The sequence below is a fragment of the Kryptolebias marmoratus genome, linkage group LG7 (genome assembly GCF_001649575.2).
Source record: "Kryptolebias marmoratus isolate JLee-2015 linkage group LG7, ASM164957v2, whole genome shotgun sequence".
In the NCBI taxonomy this organism is placed as follows: domain Eukaryota; kingdom Metazoa; phylum Chordata; class Actinopteri; order Cyprinodontiformes; family Rivulidae; genus Kryptolebias; species Kryptolebias marmoratus.
The window spans coordinates 24,377,226-24,386,407 of record NC_051436.1 but is presented as its reverse complement, the minus strand read 5'-3'; the positions used below and the strand labels follow the sequence as shown (position 1 = coordinate 24,386,407).

The window sequence follows — 9,182 nt, the reverse complement described above, 5'->3', positions numbered from 1 at the left end:
CCTCTGCTTTAAAACCTGGTCTTCTTCTTCACTTCCCCTTCGGTTTATTGTTGTTTTGTCCCTGATTCCACCTTGCCTTGCCTTGCTTTGCCTTGTCCTTTTTGGATTTTTGTTATAGTTTGTTTTGCTGCCACGTCAGCCTTTTGTTTTCTTGTTTTGTTATTTAAAAAATAAATCATTCAGTTTTGAAATGAGTCTGCACTCCGGGTTCGCCTCCTTCTCTACCGCCCATGACAAATAGACTAGTATTTGTGATTGCTAATGATTGAAAACAGCCAGTAAATGGTAAATAGCTTACACTTGTATAGCGTATCATCTAGTCCAAGGACCCCAAAGCGCTTTACACTACAATCATTCATCCTCACATTCATACACTGATGGTGGTAAGCTACATTGTAGCCACAGCTGCCCTGGGGCAGACTGACAGAAGTGAGGCTGCCATCACACCAGTGCCACCGAGCCCTCTGACCACCACCACCAGGAGGCAAGGCGGGTGAAGTGTCTTGCCAAGGACACAACGGCTGAGACTGATGGAGCGGGGGCTCGAACTGGCAACCCTTTTGGTTACAGGACAAACCCTTACCTCCTAAGCCAGCTGCCCCAGTACATTGATTTCAGATTATAAAAAGGAAATGTTTGACAGTATGTTTGTGTATATAATATTTACATTAGTCCTGTCAGTTCAATAAATGGACTTCTATAACCAACTATCACTAAAATTTTCAAATTTTATCTAAAGCCTCATGAAGGAAGGGGCACACAGCATGTTAGATTTCTTTATCTTGCAGAAAATATAATTTTATGCAATAAATAGTAGTTATCTACAATTAATCTTTAGCCTGCCGCAGTAACAGATAATTTACCAGTGTGAGATGAATAACAAAACCATTTTCAGTCATAATTAAATGACGAATAACACAGCTATAAATCCTCAATACATTTACGACAATTCATTACAGTGTGTGACACAGAAGCAGACGTGAAGAGAAATTTACGCTGAGCTAAATGGAGTTTACATTGATGGAGATGATTTCTTTCACTTTCAACATCTTTTAAACTGGAACAATTATGATGTCAGCTAGAAAGGATGGTCATGATTATACATTCATCACACCCCAATTTGCTTCCTGCTCAGTTTGTTGAAATTTTTTTGCCATTTCTCGTGAGCTCATTTGGTCACAACAAAAGAGGAAATAAGTCTAGATATCCTAAACAACGAAGAGACCGATAAAAAGAAGGATAAAGCAAAAGGAACAATGCGTATGTGTAGGACAAAGAGGAAGAACTTCCTCGATGCTGATAGTTAAGCAAACTGTGACTTAATGAACATTTTTCCTCCTTAGCTGCCCCTGTATGAGTCATCCATTCGACATGGTCATTACTCTTGCTCCACCACATTCATTTCTTCTTTGCTTCTCACTGGATTTCTTATTCCGTATGGGGACAGTCACCTCCAGCATTCTTGTGGCATAACTCATGATAGCCTCTGTGACACATTCTGGGCTACAACCAATTTGTTTGTAGATTATGAAGTTAGTGGTTCTGCAGCTGAGTGGTTAATACATTTATCACCTGCTGACAGTCATTCACAACATATATGCTGAGCATTACCAGATCATGTGAGATCACTCAATACATCGCATGAGATTGTGCATACTTTCATAGTTTAAACCAGTGATTTTGAGGTTGTAATGAAACACCTTGAAAGCAAAACTTTCTCTGTGGAATGGAAATAAGGCTAGATTTGTTTCATTATATTTGTACTGTTTTTAAGTGTTTTTATTGCTTCACTGTGGAGCTAGGATTTCATTAATGAATTGCTCAATAAATTGAATGTGCTCAGCAGTAGTTGAATAAACTCTGATAAAAGCTGTACATTTTGGCATTAAAAATGAGTCGTTCCAAGCACAATAGGGAGTCATTCAACATCAAATTCTTAGTGAGCCCTGGGTGGTTAAAACAAACAACAATTTGAGACTTTTACTTGGCTGCTATGTTTTGGAGTAACTACTAATAAGACATAATAAGCAAACTATAAGCGCAAAATTAACACAAAAATTGTTCTTAAGGCACCCAGGATAAGAAGTGGTATAAATGAAACATGCTTGATCTTAAATAGACATCATAGGATTTGCTATTAAATGGAACTTAACCCCTTACAACTTCTTTTTTGATTCTTGAAGAAATTTTGCTTCTCATACAAGGAAATTTCTAAATTCTAAACTAAAATGTGCATTGTTTAAAGCTTATAAACCTTTTATATTTTCTTTAAAATAATTTAAACGCCTACTCTTTATAAGCATGGAAATTTCAATCCCTCCAGGATTTCAAGGGCATTTTTTGTGATTGTTGCGGGCTAAAATGCCTGATTTCGTGGGGCATTTTCCTAAAAGTTGCGATGAAAAGTTGCAATTTTTTTTTACTAAAATAAATAAAAAGCTATAACTTTTAATATATAAACCAAAAGTACTTACTAGTTTTGTAAGATAATTACCAACAAACATTGACATTATCAAAAGGTGCTTTATTTGAGAACTTTGATAGCTTATAAACTGACATTCATGACCATTTCTGGATTGTCCCTCGTCTGCAGCTCTCCTCACATGTTTTGCAGACACAAAGTGTTTGTCGATGGATGACTTGCGTTTATGTTCAATGATTACATTGCAGGACGTGCAAAACAGCTTCCACCCACTCTCGTGCAGCTGGGTAAGAAACTGTTTTGCGTGGTCCTTTGCTGAAATCTTTGTGGGCAAATGTGAAGCATTAACACACATTTTTGTTTCGGTCGCTCCTGCATTCTCCCGGCATTCTGATGTTAACAGGATGGGACGTCGCATGTCTTCTTTGTGAGTTATATAGGGTTATTTTGTATTCGACACTACACAAACCCACAAAGAAGACACTAAACCACAGAAACGGTGGCAAATCACTTTAGAAACAATAAATATTGGGTTAAAGTTGCAAGAAATTTGTGATGTTTTGGGCAAAGTTGCAAAAAGGGATTTGCTTGATATTGCATTAACAGTTGCGAACGCAACATCGCAAAATCCTGGAGGGTCTGAAATTTGCACAATTTTAAATTGAGAATTGTCTTCAAGAATCAAAAAAGAAGTCCAGTCGCTTTCAATTTAACCTTCTAGAACTTCTTCAGGTAGAACTAACGTTACATTTTTTTGACCAACAGTTGAAGGAGTGGTAAACAAAAGATACACCTAAACTTGCATCAAATCTAACTATTTATGAGGAAAAAGAGAAAATCTGCAGGCAATAGAAAAACAGGCAAGGAAAAACATGTTTATAACACTTCATAATCCCAGAAATAAAAAAGACTTGTGTTTAGCCTCAAGCCAGAAACCTTCTCATTTTAAGTGCAATAACTTGCAAACAATCTTTTGTTTTTCAGGTCTATATAAGACTAGAACCATTAATGAATTCCCTGCACAGAGGTCTTTGTGAATCAGTTTCAGATGTTGATTTAATATATTATTTAGCCTGCCCTGCTCCACATTTTATGGGCTGCATTATGGTGGCTTGTGTGTTGGGTACCATTAAGGGCCATTTAAATTTAATCTGATACAGATGGACAGTGATGAAACACGGGAAATCTCAGTAACAAAGCCACCCCTTTAAGAAAAACAATAAATAGAATGTGAGAAATGAAGAAAGCAACACATCACAAGTAAGAAAACATGTAAAAGATTGTACTATAAGTGGCAAGCAGATAATTATCTAGACTGAGTCATTTGCATTATGGAGTGATTTTGAGGTTATTAAACTGACCTTTGCTGGCATAGTAAAAGTATTGACAGTTCGCAAGCTGCAATATCTCAAACACCAGCCATAAAATACCATCCAAAAAATGAAAGCAGGTGACATTTTACTATAATGAAATGGTTGATAGCATATAAATCAAACAAATTATGTTGCTCAGTTAAACCATCTTTTGTTAATATGCACTATATACTGCAATAATGAATTATAAAAATAAAGAAACTAGCATTCCTTAAAGGAATTCATGTCACTTTTCCTGCCAGAGTTTTGCAACTAAAATCATCTTATGTTGAGAAATCGAACGAAGTCTTTCCAATTACGGTCAAACCTTGACAAGACATTACTGACTGGTTACCTACATCTACAATTTTTTATCAGACCTGCCCTTGACAATAAGTCATGCCAAACAAATGCTGGTTGAGAAAATACAAGCAGACTGGAAGTTAAGATGTTTTGGCCTTGCAAAAATATTAAAACTTTGCTTAAATAAATGAAGTTATTTTTTCATGATTTTCTATGAAGGCAAATTATATAAAAATAGATGTTGTTTGAGGTATAACCACTTTGCCAAGGTCTGGAAGACAATCTTAACTATAACCTCAAGACAAAAGAAAGATTTTGAAATGATAAGGAATAACCTAAGAACCACCAAGTCTGCCATAAACCAAAAGCTTTACACAGGTGGGGCAGACTCCAGACCTGTAGGTAAATTGCCAAGTTGCCCCCCAAAAATGAATCTCATTTAAAATCAAAAACTTAAAGCTGATCTTCTGCAAATCACTACCTTATTGTGGCAAGGAAATTGTGTGTCTGAATGACCCTAGGAGCTATGCTGTCCACGGCAATTGCCCACAATAGGATCTCCTAAAGCAAATTGGTCCTAGGTGACAGGCCAGACAAACAGCAATTTATAACCCAGCATGCACAGATGAAAACATGGAGCTTAATGTATTTCACCTTAATGTGGGTTACCAGGGCCCTACCCTAGAAGTCCAGCCTGGGGGAGAGGCTCATCAGTGACCATCTATTGACTAGGCCCCCACTCATGGGGTCTAGTTAGGCTCAGCCTGAATGAACAACATGTTGGCGGGACCATACGGGTTGGGTGCGGTGCGCTGTGGGCGACAGCCAAAGGCGGGGACCTTTGTGATCTGATACTAGCATATCAACACTGGTAAGATAGAATAAGATGGAATGTCACCTCTTCAGTAGGAAAGAGGTGACAAGGCTGAGCTTATGCATGAGGTTGAGAGGTACCAACTGTATATAGTTGTCTTGGTTGACCTGCTTTTTCAACAACTCAAGGACATTGGGGGCAGTGCTGCTGGATTGACAGACTAGGGTGGTGGTTCCATTTTTCAAGAAGGGTGACCAGAGGGTGTGTTTGAATTACAGAAGAATCACACTCCTCAGCCTCTCTGGTAAGGTCTATTTAGGGGTGCTGGAGAAGAGGGTCTGATCGATAGTCAAACCTCAGATTCAGGAGGACCAATTTGGGTTCTGTCCTGGCTGTAAGACACTGGACCAGCTCTTTACCCTTGCTAGAGTCCATGAAGAGGCATAGGAATTTGCCCAACCAGTGTATATGGACTTGGAGAAGGCATTTGACTGTGTTTCCCTGTGGTTCCCTATGGGGCATGCCTCTTGAGGGTGAGAGTTGGACTCTGCCAGAGCTGCCTGTTGTCACTAATTCTGTCCACACCTATGGAACAGACACGGGGTGGGAAGAGTTCAGTTCAGTGGCCTCAAGATTCTGTCTCTGCTACTTGCAGATTACGTGGTCCTGTTGGTGTCATCATGCTATGACCTCTGTCGTGTTAACGAAGGAGAGCATTCAGTCCAACTGTATCATCATGATTAGTTTATTCCGCATCACACCAACTCTCATCATAGACATTTTCTAGCCATTTGTAGTTTTTAACCATGCATACCATTAACACCACACTAATCACTAATCCATTACTAATCACGATGATACAGTTGGACTGAATGCTCTCCTTCGTTAACACGACATGGTGTCAGGAGTGGTGCTGTAAATCGTCGTGAGGCTGCAACTTTATTCGGCTGCCGGAGACATGGCTGAGGACGACGTACAGAGAGTTGGTTCTGCGGGTCCATCTGCAACGTTCAGTATCCAGCCGCCAGAGTCTTTCGACTTCACAAAGCCGCAGGAATGGGCTAAGTGGATACGGCGATTCGATTGGTTTCGTCTGGCAAGTAACCTGATCTCTAGTTCTGAGGAGAATCAAGTTAACACGCTAATTTATTGTATGGGTGACGAAGCTGACGATGTTCTGCGGGGATTAGCGTTATCGGACGCCGACAGGAACACGTATCAAGGAGTTCGTGAGGGTTTTCAGGCTTTCTTCGTTGTCAAGAAAAATGTTATTTATGAGCGAGCCAGGTTTAACATGCGCAAACAAGAGGAGCATGAAACCGTGGATGCCTTTGTTACTTCACTGTATGCGCTAGCAGAACATTGTAGTTATGGAGCGCTACATGATGAACTGATTCGTGATAGACTGGTGGTGGGACTTCAAGATAAAAGGTTATCGGAACGTATGCAACTCGATCCAGATTTGACATTAGAAAAGGCCATTACTTCAGCAAGACAAAGTGAAGAGGTGAAACGGCAGCAGTCCTGCCTGCGTACCGATGCTAGATCAGAAACGGAAAATGGCAAATCTGTCGACAGAGTGTATGAAAGCGGGGTTAAGCCTCGTAAGACTAAATATCGACCCAAGATGCGCACTGCTATGAGTGAAAAAAGAGAGGTTCCGCAGTGTTATAAGTGCGGTGGTTCTCCATCCCATCCCAAACGTGACTGTCCAGCTAATGGGGAAAAATGTCATCTATGTGGGAAAAAGGGACACTTTAAGAGGGTGTGTAGAACGCTCAAGACTGTACATGCTGTGGAAAGAGACGATTTTTTGTTTTTGGGCAGCATTTCAAATGGAGATGAACCTTGGAGGGTGGATGTTGAAGTAAATAACCGAATTATTTCATTTAAGATTGATACGGGTGCCGATGTTACAGTTCTGCCATATGCCAGGTTTAAAGACATCTACAGAGATACAAGTCCCCCCATTCTGAAGAAAGTCACTAGACAGCTGCTAGGACCTGGGGGACGTGCACTGGACATTGTGGGGGTTGCTGAGATGTTAATGCGAAAAGGGAACAAGGTGATACATGAAAGTGTATATATTATGGAACATCTGCAGACTGCACTTTTGGGCAGGCCAGCCATTCAGAAACTGGAGCTTGTAGCTAGATTAAATGAGATAACTGCCGAAACATTAAAAACTAGCTATCCAAAGCTCTGTAGTGGTCTGGGAGAAGTGAGACAGCCTTATGCCATCAAACTGAAACCAGGTGCTCAACCATTCTCATTAAAAACACCCAGAAGGATTCCACTTCCTTTGATGGACAAGGTCAAGCAGGAACTGTCCCGCATGGAAAGTTTGGGTGTGATCAGTAGAATTGAGGAGCCAACTGAATGGTGTTCAGGAATGGTGGTTGTTCCCAAAAAGACAGGTGCTGTACGCATATGCGTTGACCTCACAAAGCTGAATGGGTCCGTGTGTAGAGAAAAGTATATTCTTCCGTCTGTCGATGAAACACTTGGTAAACTGGGAGGAGCTAAAATCTTCAGTAAATTAGATGCTAATATGGGCTTTTGGCAAATACCTTTAACTGAGGAAACGGCAAAATATACAACCTTCATTACTCCTTTTGGTCGTTATTATTTCAAGCGGCTACCCTTTGGTATAGCGTCTGCCCCTGAGCATTTTCAAAACAGAATGGTAACAGAGGTCACAGAGGGGCTAGATGGGGTGGTATGCCATATGGATGATGTGTTAGTGTGGGGGAGAACACAAAAGGAGCATGATGCTCGTCTGCATATCGTTCTTGGAAAGATTCAAGACGCGGGTATTACACTGAACATTGATAAATGTGATCTTTCAAAACACACCGTAACATTTTTGGGCCACGTTATCTCTGCCAATGGAGTTAGCCCGGATCCAAATAAAACAGAAGCTGTGAGAAAGATGAAAGAACCAAGAGATGTGAGTGAGTTAAGAAGCTTCCTTGGAATGGTTAACCAGCTGGGGAAGTTTATTCCACGGTTAGCAGAGCGAGACAAACCTTTAAGGGATCTCTTGTCTAAGAAAAACTGTTGGATATGGGGAGTTGATCAAGCCAAAGCATTTGAAGATCTGAAAGAGATGCTTTCATCCCCGCCAGTGTTAACTATGTACGACACAAACAGGGAATGCAAAGTTTCAGCAGATGCATCAGCTTATGGTCTGGGGAGCGTGCTGCTTCAAAAATGGGGTCAAGAATGGAGACCTGTTGCATATGTGTCACGAGCACTAACACCGACTGAGCAGAGATATGCACAAGTGGAAAAAGAAGCTTTGAGTCTTACCTGGGCTTGTGAAAGGTTCAGTAATTATCTCATTGGCAAACATTTCCACATGGAGACTGATCATAAACCACTTGTGAGTCTGTTGGGTTCTCAGAGCTTGGATGCCCTTCCACCGCGTATTCAGCGTTTTAGAATGCGTCTCATGAGATATTCCTATTCCATCTCATATGTGCCAGGGAAACATCTGGGGACAGCTGACACTCTGTCACGTATCCCCATGACAGAAATTTTAACAGAAACTGAAACGAAGTTGGTTGAAGACTCAAATATTTATGTGGACAGTGTGATACAAAACTTGCCTGCAAGCACTAGCTACCTTGAAGAGCTGAGAGAGGAGCTGAAAAGGGACAGCATATGTGCGCGTGTGATGCAGCTATGTGAAGGAGGATGGCCTACACACTACAACAGTGAACCAGCACTTAGACTGTACTGGGCTGAAAAGGCATTTCTTACAGTGAAGGATGGTCTTTTGTTAAAAGGAGAAAGACTTGTTATTCCTTCCACTATGAGAAACGATGTGCTCATGAGACTACATGAAGGACATCAGGGAGTGGTGAAATGTCGAGAACGAGCGCAGCAGTCAGTATGGTGGCCTGGACTAAGCCAGCAGCTAAAAGAGCTGGTTCTAAAGTGTCACACCTGCAACAGAGAAAAAGTAAATCATATTGAGCCACTGATGTCATCACAGTATCCAGACAGACCATGGCAAAAACTTGGGGCTGATCTGTTTACTTTGCAAGGGAAAACGTATATTCTGGTTGTGGACTATGCATCAAGATTTGTGGAAATTGCTCAATTAAGTCCCACAAGATCAACAGATGTGATTCCCCACCTGAAATCTGTGTTTGCACGTCATGGTATTCCCGAAGTATTGATCACAGATAATGGTCCCCAGTTTTCATGTGCTGCTTTTGCTACATTTGCAAAGTTATATGGATTTCGCCATATTACAAGTAGCCCGAGATACCCACAAAGTAAC

General features: G+C 40.8%; 1 protein-coding gene across 1 annotated transcript in view; it reads left to right on the top strand.

Moving 5' to 3' along the window:
• The window catches only part of htr2cl1 (5-hydroxytryptamine (serotonin) receptor 2C, G protein-coupled-like 1), a 377,534-nt gene that overhangs the window by 229,192 nt on the left and 139,160 nt on the right, over positions 1-9,182 (top strand). The window lies entirely within an intron of this gene.